Source organism: Dendrobates tinctorius, unplaced genomic scaffold, assembly GCF_039654945.1.
Source record: "Dendrobates tinctorius isolate UK_male_01 unplaced genomic scaffold, ASM3965494v1 ptg000254l, whole genome shotgun sequence".
Lineage (NCBI taxonomy): Eukaryota > Metazoa > Chordata > Amphibia > Anura > Dendrobatidae > Dendrobates > Dendrobates tinctorius.
In genome coordinates, this window is record NW_027361921.1 from 4328562 (window position 1) to 4343374 (window position 14813).

The following is a 14813-nucleotide window of genomic DNA, read 5'->3' on the forward strand; positions in this document are numbered from 1 at the left end:
AAGGACATAAAGGTGAGATACATTGGATAAACGGATTAGAGATGCATAGAAACTAAACCAACTGGTTATACATTGTCATGCTTGAAGCCATCTTTCTTCCTTTATATCTCTTAGGTAGAAGAGATTTTTAATCTCACAATTGCACTATCAGTCGCAAGTGAAACACCTATTTTTAAGATAGGAAGCTTCTTTGTGAGGAGATGAAAACAAGGCACTGCTGAGATTCGAACTCAGGATCTCCTGTTTACTAGACAGGTGCTTTAACCAACTAAGCCACAGCACCAGAAGATGGAATGCATTTGAAATCCAAGGAAGATTGAAGCACCAATCGAACATTCAACTGGTTAGCGCAGCAAAATAATATTGAGCTTGAGTTCCATTCCACGTAGAGCAGAAACATGGAGTAAGATTTCAATCTCAGTCATAACACTTAAGAAGCCAAGTAAATTTTGAAGAGCATTCATTTAAAAGACTGACAAATTTACAGAAGCTGTATCGAGGACAAAGGCTTTGAAGTTTTGCAATTGAATGAGCCATCTTTTAGCACAGCTGAAATTTGGGACTTGTTTTGCTTCCAAGTTATGACACAGAATAGACAGATTGAAGAAATGCCATGGCAAAACCAAAAGGAGGAAAAATTATGACTAATTGATATTAAAAACCTCAGCACTGGTTCATTTCTGATAGAGTTTTCCCCAAGCTAACTTCAAACAACAGGCACTGTAGTTGACGAGATAAGGCAACTCTGACAAAAGCCAACATACAATCTTCAGTGAAAAAACACTGACTGGTAAAAACCCTCTCAACATCTTCCCACCTAAACGCACAGGTACTATGTAGAAGAAGTGACCGAGTGGTTAAGGCGATGGACTGCTAATCAATTGTGCTCTGCATGCATGGGTTCGAGTCACATCCTCGTCAGATTAATCTGCTTCTTCTTTCATGTTGAATGGTTTGGTTTTCATTTTTAACCCAAGCGGTGGACACTTCAAGCATGAAAGTTTACAATACTCCTGTGCTGCTATCAAACTTTGCAGAGTCAGATCTGTAAATCCACTGGTTTTAATTTGTAAAGCTTGATGCCATCCTATATTCTGTAAAGAAAATTATATCCTCTAATTCCTTTTAAAGTGTTTCAACAGCAGACAATTTTTTTTCTCAATTGCACTATATTAGGGCTGTGGGAAATTAATATTTGATGACAAACAAGAGTAAAAGTCCTCTTTTTAGGGTAAAAACCCACAAAATGAGATGAAGAATAGAAAGCACTGCTGACATTCAAAATCAAGATTTTCCTTTTACTAAATAGGCTCTTTGACCAACTAAGCCAAAGGACAAACAGGTGCAAAACATTAAAAAGCCTGCTTAGAGAGTTAAACAGCCCTAAACTGAGATAAAGAAGGAAAAGGACTGCTGGCATTCAAATTCAAGATTTTCCATTTACTAAATAGGCTCTTTGACCAACTAAGACAAAGGACAAACAGGTGTGATACATTAGAAAGCCTGCTTAGAGAGTTAAACAGCCCTAAACTGAGATAAAGAAGGAAGAGGACTGCTGGCATTCAAATTCAAGATTTTCTGTTTACTAAACAGGCTCTTTGACCAACTAAGACAAAGGACAAACAGGTGTGATACATTAGAAAGCCTGCTTAGAGAGTTAAGAAGCCCCAAACTTACATAAAGAAAGAATAGCACTGCTGGCATTCAAATTCAAGATTTTCTGTTTACTAAACAGGCTCTTTGACCAACTAAGACAAAGGACAAATAGGTGTGATACATTAGAAAGCCTGCTTAGAGAGTTAAGAAGCCCCAAACTGACATAAAGAAAGAATAGCTGGCATTCAAATTCAAGATTTTCTGTTTACTAAACAGGCTCTTTGACCAACTAAGCCAAAGGACATAAAGGTGAGATACATTGGATAAACGGATTAGAGATGCATAGAAAGGATGCATTTCAAAACTAAATCAACTGGTTTTACATTGTCATGCTTGAAGCCATCTTTCTTCCTTTATATCTCTTAGGTAGAAGAGATTTTTAATCTCACAATTGCACTATCAGTGGCAAGTGAAACACCAATTTTTAAGATAGGAAGCTCCTTTGTGAGGAGATGAAAACAAGGCACTGCTGAGATTCGAACTCAGGATCTCCTGTTTACTAGACAGGCGCTTTAACCAACTAAGCCACAGCACCAGAAGATGGCATGCGTTTGAAATCCAAGGAAGATTGAAGCACCAATCGAACATTCAACTGGTTAGCGCAGCAAAACAATATTGAGCTTGAGTTCCATTCCACGTCGAGCAGAAACATGGAATAACATTTCAATCTCAGTCATAACACTTATGCCATGGCAAAACCAAAAGGAGGAAAAATTATGACTAATTGATATTAAAAACCTCAGCACTGGTTCATTTCTGATAGAGTTTTCCCCAAGCTAACTTCAAACAACAGGCACTGTAGTTGACGAGATAAGGCAACTCTGACAAAAGCCAACATACAATCTTCAGTGAAAAAACACTGACTGGTAAAAACCCTCTCAACATCTTCCCACCTAAATGCATGGGTGCTATGTAGATGAGGTGGCCGAGTGGTTAAGGCGATGGACTGCTAATCCATTGTGCTCTGCATGCATGGGTTCGAATCCCATCCTCGTCGTATTAATCTGCTTCTTCTTTCGTGTTGAATGGTTTGGTTTTCATTTTTAACCCAAGTGGTGGACACTTCAAGCATGAAAGTTTACAATACTCCTGTGCTGCTATCAAACTTTGCAGAGTCAGATCTGTAAATCCACTCGTTTTAATTTGTAAAGCTTGATGCCATCCTATATTCTGTAAAGAAAATTATATCCTCTAATTCCTTTTAAAGTGTTTCAACAGCAGACAATTTTTTTTCTCAATTGCATTATATTAGGGCTGTGGGAAATTAATATTTGATGACAAACAAGAGTAAAAGTCCTCTTTTTGGGGTAAAAACCCACAAAATGAGATGAAGAATAGAAAGCACTGCTGACATTCAAAATCAAGATTTTCCTTTTACTAAATAGGCTCTTTGACCAACTAAGCCAAAGGACAAACAGGTGCGAAACATTAAAAAGCCTGCTTAGAGAGTTAAACAGCCCTAAACTGAGATAAAGAAGGAAAAGGACTGCTGGCATTCAAATTCAAGATTTTCCATTTACTAAATAGGCTCTTTGACCAACTAAGACAAAGGACAAACAGGTGTGATACATTAGAAAGCCTGCTTAGAGAGTTAAACAGCCCTAAACTGAGATAAAGAAGGAAGAGGACTGCTGGCATTCAAATTCAAGATTTTCTGTTTACTAAACAGGCTCTTTGACCAACTAAGACAAAGGACAAACAGGTGTGATACATTAGAAAGCCTGCTTAGAGAGTTAAGAAGCCCCAAACTGACATAAAGAAAGAATAGCACTGCTGGCATTCAAATTCAAGATTTTCTGTTTACTAAACAGGCTCTTTGACCAACTAAGACAAAGGACAAATAGGTGTGATACATTAGAAAGCCTGCTTAGAGAGTTAAGAAGCCCCAAACTGACATAAAGAAAGAATAGCTGGCATTCAAATTCAAGATTTTCTGTTTACTAAACAGGCTCTTTGACCAACTAAGCCAAAGGACATAAAGGTGAGATACATTGGATAAACGGATTAGAGATGCATAGAAAGGATGCATTTCAAAACTAAATCAACTGGTTTTACATTGTCATGCTTGAAGCCATCTTTCTTCCTTTATATCTCTTAGGTAGAAGAGATTTTTAATCTCACAATTGCACTATTAAAAATTGCACCAATTTTTAAGATAGGAAGCTCCTTTGTGAGGAGATGAAAACAAGGCACTGCTGAGATTCGAACTCAGGATCTCCTGTTTACTAGACAGGCGCTTTAACCAACTAAGCCACAGCACCAGAAGATGGCATGCGTTTGAAATCCAAGGAAGATTGAAGCACCAATCGAACATTCAACTGGTTAGCGCAGCAAAACAATATTGAGCTTGAGTTCCATTCCACGTCGAGCAGAAACATGGAATAACATTTCAATCTCAGTCATAACACTTATGCCATGGCAAAACCAAAAGGAGGAAAAATTATGACTAATTGATATTAAAAACCTCAGCACTGGTTCATTTCTGATAGAGTTTTCCCCAAGCTAACTTCAAACAACAGGCACTGTAGTTGACGAGATAAGGCAACTCTGACAAAAGCCAACATACAATCTTCAGTGAAAAAACACTGACTGGTAAAAACCCTCTCAACATCTTCCCACCTAAACGCACAGGTACTATGTAGAAGAAGTGGCCGAGTGGTTAAGGCGATGGACTGCTAATCAATTGTGCTCTGCATGCATGGGTTCGAGTCACATCCTCGTCAGATTAATCTGCTTCTTCTTTCATGTTGAATGGTTTGGTTTTCATTTTTAACCCAAGCGGTGGACACTTCAAGCATGAAAGTTTACAATACTCCTGTGCTGCTATCAAACTTTGCAGAGTCAGATCTGTAAATCCACTGGTTTTAATTTGTAAAGCTTGATGCCATCCTATATTCTGTAAAGAAAATTATATCCTCTAATTCCTTTTAAAGTGTTTCAACAGCAGACAATTTTTTTTCTCAATTGCACTATATTAGGGCTGTGGGAAATTAATATTTGATGACAAACAAGAGTAAAAGTCCTCTTTTTAGGGTAAAAACCCACAAAATGAGATGAAGAATAGAAAGCACTGCTGACATTCAAAATCAAGATTTTCCTTTTACTAAATAGGCTCTTTGACCAACTAAGCCAAAGGACAAACAGGTGCGAAACATTAAAAAGCCTGCTTAGAGAGTTAAACAGCCCTAAACTGAGATAAAGAAGGAAAAGGACTGCTGGCATTCAAATTCAAGATTTTCCATTTACTAAATAGGCTCTTTGACCAACTAAGACAAAGGACAAACAGGTGTGATACATTAGAAAGCCTGCTTAGAGAGTTAAACAGCCCTAAACTGAGATAAAGAAGGAAGAGGACTGCTGGCATTCAAATTCAAGATTTTCTGTTTACTAAACAGGCTCTTTGACCAACTAAGACAAAGGACAAACAGGTGTGATACATTAGAAAGCCTGCTTAGAGAGTTAAGAAGCCCCAAACTTACATAAAGAAAGAATAGCACTGCTGGCATTCAAATTCAAGATTTTCTGTTTACTAAACAGGCTCTTTGACCAACTAAGACAAAGGACAAATAGGTGTGATACATTAGAAAGCCTGCTTAGAGAGTTAAGAAGCCCCAAACTGACATAAAGAAAGAATAGCTGGCATTCAAATTCAAGATTTTCTGTTTACTAAACAGGCTCTTTGACCAACTAAGCCAAAGGACATAAAGGTGAGATACATTGGATAAACGGATTAGAGATGCATAGAAAGGATGCATTTCAAAACTAAATCAACTGGTTTTACATTGTCATGCTTGAAGCCATCTTTCTTCATATCTCTTAGGTAGAAGAGATTTTTAATCTCACAATTGCACTATCAGTCGCAAATGAAACACCTATTTTTAAGATAGGAAGCTTCTTTGTGAGGAGATGAAAACAAGGCACTGCTGAGATTCGAACTCAGGATCTCCTGTTTACTAGACAGGCGCTTTAACCAACTAAGCCACAGGACCAGAAGATGGAATGCATTTGAAATCCAAGGAAGATTGAAGCACCAATCGAACATTCAACTGGTTAGCGCAGCAAAATAATATTGAGCTTGAGTTCCATTCCACGTAGAGCAGAAACATGGAGTAAGATTTCAATCTCAGTCATAACACTTAAGAAGCCAAGTAAATTTTGAAAAGCATTCATTTAAAAGACTGACAAATTTACAGAAGCTGTATCGAGGACAAAGGCTTTGAAGTTTTGCAATTGAATGAGCCATCTTTTAGCACAGCTGAAATTTGGGACTTGTTTTGCTTCCAAGTTATGACACAGAATAGACAGATTGAAGAAATGCCATGGCAAAACCAAAAGGAGGAAAAATTATGACTAATTGATATTAAAAACCTCAGCACTGGTTCATTTCTGATAGAGTTTTCCCCAAGCTAACTTCAAACAACAGGCACTGTAGTTGACGAGATAAGGCAACTCTGACAAAAGCCAACATACAATCTTCAGTGAAAAAACACTGACTGGTAAAAACCCTCTCAACATCTTCCCACCTAAATGCATGGGTGCTATGTAGATGAGGTGGCCGAGTGGTTAAGGCGATGGACTGCTAATCCATTGTGCTCTGCATGCATGGGTTCGAATCCCATCCTCGTCGTATTAATCTGCTTCTTCTTTCGTGTTGAATGGTTTGGTTTTCATTTTTAACCCAAGTGGTGGACACTTCAAGCATGAAAGTTTACAATACTCCTGTGCTGCTATCAAACTTTGCAGAGTCAGATCTGTAAATCCACTCGTTTTAATTTGTAAAGCTTGATGCCATCCTATATTCTGTAAAGAAAATTATATCCTCTAATTCCTTTTAAAGTGTTTCAACAGCAGACAATTTTTTTTCTCAATTGCATTATATTAGGGCTGTGGGAAATTAATATTTGATGACAAACAAGAGTAAAAGTCCTCTTTTTGGGGTAAAAACCCACAAAATGAGATGAAGAATAGAAAGCACTGCTGACATTCAAAATCAAGATTTTCCTTTTACTAAATAGGCTCTTTGACCAACTAAGCCAAAGGACAAACAGGTGCGAAACATTAAAAAGCCTGCTTAGAGAGTTAAACAGCCCTAAACTGAGATAAAGAAGGAAAAGGACTGCTGGCATTCAAATTCAAGATTTTCCATTTACTAAATAGGCTCTTTGACCAACTAAGACAAAGGACAAACAGGTGTGATACATTAGAAAGCCTGCTTAGAGAGTTAAACAGCCCTAAACTGAGATAAAGAAGGAAGAGGACTGCTGGCATTCAAATTCAAGATTTTCTGTTTACTAAACAGGCTCTTTGACCAACTAAGACAAAGGACAAATAGGTGTGATACATTAGAAAGCCTGCTTAGAGAGTTAAGAAGCCCCAAACTGACATAAAGAAAGAATAGCTGGCATTCAAATTCAAGATTTTCTGTTTACTAAACAGGCTCTTTGACCAACTAAGCCAAAGGACATAAAGGTGAGATACATTGGATAAACGGATTAGAGATGCATAGAAAGGATGCATTTCAAAACTAAATCAACTGGTTTTACATTGTCATGCTTGAAGCCATCTTTCTTCCTTTATATCTCTTAGGTAGAAGAGATTTTTAATCTCACAATTGCACTATCAGTCGCAAGTGAAACACCTATTTTTAAGATAGGAAGCTTCTTTGTGAGGAGATGAAAACAAGGCACTGCTGAGATTCGAACTCAGGATCTCCTGTTTACTAGACAGGCGCTTTAACCAACTAAGCCACAGCACCAGAAGATGGAATGCATTTGAAATCCAAGGAAGATTGAAGCACCAATCGAACATTCAACTGGTTAGCGCAGCAAAATAATATTGAGCTTGAGTTCCATTCCACGTAGAGCAGAAACATGGAGTAAGATTTCAATCTCAGTCATAACACTTAAGAAGCCAAGTAAATTTTGAAGAGCATTCATTTAAAAGACTGACAAATTTACAGAAGCTGTATCGAGGACAAAGGCTTTGAAGTTTTGCAATTGAATGAGCCATCTTTTAGCACAGCTGAAATTTGGGACTTGTTTTGCTTCCAAGTTATGACACAGAATAGACAGATTGAAGAAATGCCATGGCAAAACCAAAAGGAGGAAAAATTATGACTAATTGATATTAAAAACCTCAGCACTGGTTCATTTCTGATAGAGTTTTCCCCAAGCTAACTTCAAACAACAGGCACTGTAGTTGACGAGATAAGGCAACTCTGACAAAAGCCAACATACAATCTTCAGTGAAAAAACACTGACTGGTAAAATCCCTCTCAACATCTTCCCACCTAAACGCACGGGCGCTATGTAGACGAGGTGGCAGAGTGGTTAAGGTCATGGACTGCTAATCCATTGTGCTCTGCATGCATGGGTTCGAATCTCATCGTCGTCAGATTAATCTGCTTCTTCTTTCGTGTTGAATGGTTTGGTTTTCATTTTTAACCCAAGCGGTGGACACTTCAAGCATGAAAGTTTACAATACTCCTGTGCTGCTATCAAACTTTGCAGAGTCAGATCTGTAAATCCACTGGTTTTAATTTGTAAAGCTTGATGCCATCCTATATTCTGTAAAGAAAATTATATCCTCTAATTCCTTTTAAAGTGTTTCAACAGCAGACAATTTTTTTTCTCAATTGCACTATATTAGGGCTGTGGGAAATTAATATTTGATGACAAACAAGAGTAAAAGTCCTCTTTTTAGGGTAAAAACCCACAAAATGAGATGAAGAATAGAAAGCACTGCTGACATTCAAAATCAAGATTTTCCTTTTACTAAATAGGCTCTTTGACCAACTAAGCCAAAGGACAAACAGGTGCAAAACATTAAAAAGCCTGCTTAGAGAGTTAAACAGCCCTAAACTGAGATAAAGAAGGAAAAGGACTGCTGGCATTCAAATTCAAGATTTTCCATTTACTAAATAGGCTCTTTGACCAACTAAGACAAAGGACAAACAGGTGTGATACATTAGAAAGCCTGCTTAGAGAGTTAAACAGCCCTAAACTGAGATAAAGAAGGAAGAGGACTGCTGGCATTCAAATTCAAGATTTTCTGTTTACTAAACAGGCTCTTTGACCAACTAAGACAAAGGACAAACAGGTGTGATACATTAGAAAGCCTGCTTAGAGAGTTAAGAAGCCCCAAACTTACATAAAGAAAGAATAGCACTGCTGGCATTCAAATTCAAGATTTTCTGTTTACTAAACAGGCTCTTTGACCAACTAAGACAAAGGACAAATAGGTGTGATACATTAGAAAGCCTGCTTAGAGAGTTAAGAAGCCCCAAACTGACATAAAGAAAGAATAGCTGGCATTCAAATTCAAGATTTTCTGTTTACTAAACAGGCTCTTTGACCAACTAAGCCAAAGGACATAAAGGTGAGATACATTGGATAAACGGATTAGAGATGCATAGAAAGGATGCATTTCAAAACTAAATCAACTGGTTTTACATTGTCATGCTTGAAGCCATCTTTCTTCCTTTATATCTCTTAGGTAGAAGAGATTTTTAATCTCACAATTGCACTATCAGTCGCAAGTGAAACACCTATTTTTAAGATAGGAAGCTTCTTTGTGAGGAGATGAAAACAAGGCACTGCTGAGATTCGAACTCAGGATCTCCTGTTTACTAGACAGGCGCTTTAACCAACTAAGCCACAGCACCAGAAGATGGAATGCATTTGAAATCCAAGGAAGATTGAAGCACCAATCGAACATTCAACTGGTTAGCGCAGCAAAATAATATTGAGCTTGAGTTCCATTCCACGTAGAGCAGAAACATGGAGTAAGATTTCAATCTCAGTCATAACACTTAAGAAGCCAAGTAAATTTTGAAGAGCATTCATTTAAAAGACTGACAAATTTACAGAAGCTGTATCGAGGACAAAGGCTTTGAAGTTTTGCAATTGAATGAGCCATCTTTTAGCACAGCTGAAATTTGGGACTTGTTTTGCTTCCAAGTTATGACACAGAATAGACAGATTGAAGAAATGCCATGGCAAAACCAAAAGGAGGAAAAATTATGACTAATTGATATTAAAAACCTCAGCACTGGTTCATTTCTGATAGAGTTTTCCCCAAGCTAACTTCAAACAACAGGCACTGTAGTTGACGAGATAAGGCAACTCTGACAAAAGCCAACATACAATCTTCAGTGAAAAAACACTGACTGGTAAAATCCCTCTCAACATCTTCCCACCTAAACGCACGGGCGCTATGTAGACGAGGTGGCAGAGTGGTTAAGGTCATGGACTGCTAATCCATTGTGCTCTGCATGCATGGGTTCGAATCTCATCGTCGTCAGATTAATCTGCTTCTTCTTTCGTGTTGAATGGTTTGGTTTTCATTTTTAACCCAAGCGGTGGACACTTCAAGCATGAAAGTTTACAATACTCCTGTGCTGCTATCAAACTTTGCAGAGTCAGATCTGTAAATCCACTGGTTTTAATTTGTAAAGCTTGATGCCATCCTATATTCTGTAAAGAAAATTATATCCTCTAATTCCTTTTAAAGTGTTTCAACAGCAGACAATTTTTTTTCTCAATTGCACTATATTAGGGCTGTGGGAAATTAATATTTGATGACAAACAAGAGTAAAAGTCCTCTTTTTAGGGTAAAAACCCACAAAATGAGATGAAGAATAGAAAGCACTGCTGACATTCAAAATCAAGATTTTCCTTTTACTAAATAGGCTCTTTGACCAACTAAGCCAAAGGACAAACAGGTGCAAAACATTAAAAAGCCTGCTTAGAGAGTTAAACAGCCCTAAACTGAGATAAAGAAGGAAAAGGACTGCTGGCATTCAAATTCAAGATTTTCCATTTACTAAATAGGCTCTTTGACCAACTAAGACAAAGGACAAACAGGTGTGATACATTAGAAAGCCTGCTTAGAGAGTTAAACAGCCCTAAACTGAGATAAAGAAGGAAGAGGACTGCTGGCATTCAAATTCAAGATTTTCTGTTTACTAAACAGGCTCTTTGACCAACTAAGACAAAGGACAAACAGGTGTGATACATTAGAAAGCCTGCTTAGAGAGTTAAGAAGCCCCAAACTTACATAAAGAAAGAATAGCACTGCTGGCATTCAAATTCAAGATTTTCTGTTTACTAAACAGGCTCTTTGACCAACTAAGACAAAGGACAAATAGGTGTGATACATTAGAAAGCCTGCTTAGAGAGTTAAGAAGCCCCAAACTGACATAAAGAAAGAATAGCTGGCATTCAAATTCAAGATTTTCTGTTTACTAAACAGGCTCTTTGACCAACTAAGCCAAAGGACATAAAGGTGAGATACATTGGATAAACGGATTAGAGATGCATAGAAAGGATGCATTTCAAAACTAAATCAACTGGTTTTACATTGTCATGCTTGAAGCCATCTTTCTTCCTTTATATCTCTTAGGTAGAAGAGATTTTTAATCTCACAATTGCACTATCAGTGGCAAGTGAAACACCAATTTTTAAGATAGGAAGCTCCTTTGTGAGGAGATGAAAACAAGGCACTGCTGAGATTCGAACTCAGGATCTCCTGTTTACTAGACAGGCGCTTTAACCAACTAAGCCACAGCACCAGAAGATGGCATGCGTTTGAAATCCAAGGAAGATTGAAGCACCAATCGAACATTCAACTGGTTAGCGCAGCAAAACAATATTGAGCTTGAGTTCCATTCCACGTCGAGCAGAAACATGGAATAACATTTCAATCTCAGTCATAACACTTATGCCATGGCAAAACCAAAAGGAGGAAAAATTATGACTAATTGATATTAAAAACCTCAGCACTGGTTCATTTCTGATAGAGTTTTCCCCAAGCTAACTTCAAACAACAGGCACTGTAGTTGACGAGATAAGGCAACTCTGACAAAAGCCAACATACAATCTTCAGTGAAAAAACACTGACTGGTAAAAACCCTCTCAACATCTTCCCACCTAAATGCATGGGTGCTATGTAGATGAGGTGGCCGAGTGGTTAAGGCGATGGACTGCTAATCCATTGTGCTCTGCATGCATGGGTTCGAATCCCATCCTCGTCGTATTAATCTGCTTCTTCTTTCGTGTTGAATGGTTTGGTTTTCATTTTTAACCCAAGTGGTGGACACTTCAAGCATGAAAGTTTACAATACTCCTGTGCTGCTATCAAACTTTGCAGAGTCAGATCTGTAAATCCACTCGTTTTAATTTGTAAAGCTTGATGCCATCCTATATTCTGTAAAGAAAATTATATCCTCTAATTCCTTTTAAAGTGTTTCAACAGCAGACAATTTTTTTTCTCAATTGCATTATATTAGGGCTGTGGGAAATTAATATTTGATGACAAACAAGAGTAAAAGTCCTCTTTTTGGGGTAAAAACCCACAAAATGAGATGAAGAATAGAAAGCACTGCTGACATTCAAAATCAAGATTTTCCTTTTACTAAATAGGCTCTTTGACCAACTAAGCCAAAGGACAAACAGGTGCGAAACATTAAAAAGCCTGCTTAGAGAGTTAAACAGCCCTAAACTGAGATAAAGAAGGAAAAGGACTGCTGGCATTCAAATTCAAGATTTTCCATTTACTAAATAGGCTCTTTGACCAACTAAGACAAAGGACAAACAGGTGTGATACATTAGAAAGCCTGCTTAGAGAGTTAAACAGCCCTAAACTGAGATAAAGAAGGAAGAGGACTGCTGGCATTCAAATTCAAGATTTTCTGTTTACTAAACAGGCTCTTTGACCAACTAAGACAAAGGACAAACAGGTGTGATACATTAGAAAGCCTGCTTAGAGAGTTAAGAAGCCCCAAACTGACATAAAGAAAGAATAGCACTGCTGGCATTCAAATTCAAGATTTTCTGTTTACTAAACAGGCTCTTTGACCAACTAAGACAAAGGACAAATAGGTGTGATACATTAGAAAGCCTGCTTAGAGAGTTAAGAAGCCCCAAACTGACATAAAGAAAGAATAGCTGGCATTCAAATTCAAGATTTTCTGTTTACTAAACAGGCTCTTTGACCAACTAAGCCAAAGGACATAAAGGTGAGATACATTGGATAAACGGATTAGAGATGCATAGAAAGGATGCATTTCAAAACTAAATCAACTGGTTTTACATTGTCATGCTTGAAGCCATCTTTCTTCCTTTATATCTCTTAGGTAGAAGAGATTTTTAATCTCACAATTGCACTATTAAAAATTGCACCAATTTTTAAGATAGGAAGCTCCTTTGTGAGGAGATGAAAACAAGGCACTGCTGAGATTCGAACTCAGGATCTCCTGTTTACTAGACAGGCGCTTTAACCAACTAAGCCACAGCACCAGAAGATGGCATGCGTTTGAAATCCAAGGAAGATTGAAGCACCAATCGAACATTCAACTGGTTAGCGCAGCAAAACAATATTGAGCTTGAGTTCCATTCCACGTCGAGCAGAAACATGGAATAACATTTCAATCTCAGTCATAACACTTATGCCATGGCAAAACCAAAAGGAGGAAAAATTATGACTAATTGATATTAAAAACCTCAGCACTGGTTCATTTCTGATAGAGTTTTCCCCAAGCTAACTTCAAACAACAGGCACTGTAGTTGACGAGATAAGGCAACTCTGACAAAAGCCAACATACAATCTTCAGTGAAAAAACACTGACTGGTAAAAACCCTCTCAACATCTTCCCACCTAAACGCACAGGTACTATGTAGAAGAAGTGGCCGAGTGGTTAAGGCGATGGACTGCTAATCAATTGTGCTCTGCATGCATGGGTTCGAGTCACATCCTCGTCAGATTAATCTGCTTCTTCTTTCATGTTGAATGGTTTGGTTTTCATTTTTAACCCAAGCGGTGGACACTTCAAGCATGAAAGTTTACAATACTCCTGTGCTGCTATCAAACTTTGCAGAGTCAGATCTGTAAATCCACTGGTTTTAATTTGTAAAGCTTGATGCCATCCTATATTCTGTAAAGAAAATTATATCCTCTAATTCCTTTTAAAGTGTTTCAACAGCAGACAATTTTTTTTCTCAATTGCACTATATTAGGGCTGTGGGAAATTAATATTTGATGACAAACAAGAGTAAAAGTCCTCTTTTTAGGGTAAAAACCCACAAAATGAGATGAAGAATAGAAAGCACTGCTGACATTCAAAATCAAGATTTTCCTTTTACTAAATAGGCTCTTTGACCAACTAAGCCAAAGGACAAACAGGTGCGAAACATTAAAAAGCCTGCTTAGAGAGTTAAACAGCCCTAAACTGAGATAAAGAAGGAAAAGGACTGCTGGCATTCAAATTCAAGATTTTCCATTTACTAAATAGGCTCTTTGACCAACTAAGACAAAGGACAAACAGGTGTGATACATTAGAAAGCCTGCTTAGAGAGTTAAACAGCCCTAAACTGAGATAAAGAAGGAAGAGGACTGCTGGCATTCAAATTCAAGATTTTCTGTTTACTAAACAGGCTCTTTGACCAACTAAGACAAAGGACAAACAGGTGTGATACATTAGAAAGCCTGCTTAGAGAGTTAAGAAGCCCCAAACTTACATAAAGAAAGAATAGCACTGCTGGCATTCAAATTCAAGATTTTCTGTTTACTAAACAGGCTCTTTGACCAACTAAGACAAAGGACAAATAGGTGTGATACATTAGAAAGCCTGCTTAGAGAGTTAAGAAGCCCCAAACTGACATAAAGAAAGAATAGCTGGCATTCAAATTCAAGATTTTCTGTTTACTAAACAGGCTCTTTGACCAACTAAGCCAAAGGACATAAAGGTGAGATACATTGGATAAACGGATTAGAGATGCATAGAAAGGATGCATTTCAAAACTAAATCAACTGGTTTTACATTGTCATGCTTGAAGCCATCTTTCTTCATATCTCTTAGGTAGAAGAGATTTTTAATCTCACAATTGCACTATCAGTCGCAAATGAAACACCTATTTTTAAGATAGGAAGCTTCTTTGTGAGGAGATGAAAACAAGGCACTGCTGAGATTCGAACTCAGGATCTCCTGTTTACTAGACAGGCGCTTTAACCAACTAAGCCACAGGACCAGAAGATGGAATGCATTTGAAATCCAAGGAAGATTGAAGCACCAATCGAACATTCAACTGGTTAGCGCAGCAAAATAATATTGAGCTTGAGTTCCATTCCACGTAGAGCAGAAACATGGAGTAAGATTTCAA

General features: G+C 37.7%; 9 non-coding genes across 9 annotated transcripts; 3 read left to right on the plus strand and 6 right to left on the minus strand.

Moving 5' to 3' along the window:
- Window positions 1-2117: 2117 nt before the first annotated feature.
- TRNAT-AGU (transfer RNA threonine (anticodon AGU)) lies at window positions 2118-2191 on the minus strand. The gene has a single exon. It is a non-coding gene; the product is annotated as a tRNA-Thr (tRNA).
- Window positions 2192-2571: 380 nt separating this feature from the next.
- On the plus strand, window positions 2572-2653 carry TRNAS-GCU (transfer RNA serine (anticodon GCU)). The gene has a single exon. It is a non-coding gene; the product is annotated as a tRNA-Ser (tRNA).
- A 1190-nt stretch (window positions 2654-3843) lies between these two features.
- TRNAT-AGU (transfer RNA threonine (anticodon AGU)) lies at window positions 3844-3917 on the minus strand. The gene has a single exon. It is a non-coding gene; the product is annotated as a tRNA-Thr (tRNA).
- Window positions 3918-6201: 2284 nt separating this feature from the next.
- On the plus strand, window positions 6202-6283 carry TRNAS-GCU (transfer RNA serine (anticodon GCU)). Its single transcript has one exon. It is a non-coding gene; the product is annotated as a tRNA-Ser (tRNA).
- Window positions 6284-7337: 1054 nt separating this feature from the next.
- Window positions 7338-7411, minus strand: TRNAT-AGU (transfer RNA threonine (anticodon AGU)). Its single transcript has one exon. It is a non-coding gene; the product is annotated as a tRNA-Thr (tRNA).
- A 1834-nt stretch (window positions 7412-9245) lies between these two features.
- TRNAT-AGU (transfer RNA threonine (anticodon AGU)) lies at window positions 9246-9319 on the minus strand. The gene has a single exon. It is a non-coding gene; the product is annotated as a tRNA-Thr (tRNA).
- A 1834-nt stretch (window positions 9320-11153) lies between these two features.
- TRNAT-AGU (transfer RNA threonine (anticodon AGU)) lies at window positions 11154-11227 on the minus strand. Its single transcript has one exon. It is a non-coding gene; the product is annotated as a tRNA-Thr (tRNA).
- Window positions 11228-11607: 380 nt separating this feature from the next.
- TRNAS-GCU (transfer RNA serine (anticodon GCU)) lies at window positions 11608-11689 on the plus strand. Its single transcript has one exon. It is a non-coding gene; the product is annotated as a tRNA-Ser (tRNA).
- Window positions 11690-12879: 1190 nt separating this feature from the next.
- Window positions 12880-12953, minus strand: TRNAT-AGU (transfer RNA threonine (anticodon AGU)). The gene has a single exon. It is a non-coding gene; the product is annotated as a tRNA-Thr (tRNA).
- Window positions 12954-14813: the final 1860 nt, after the last annotated feature.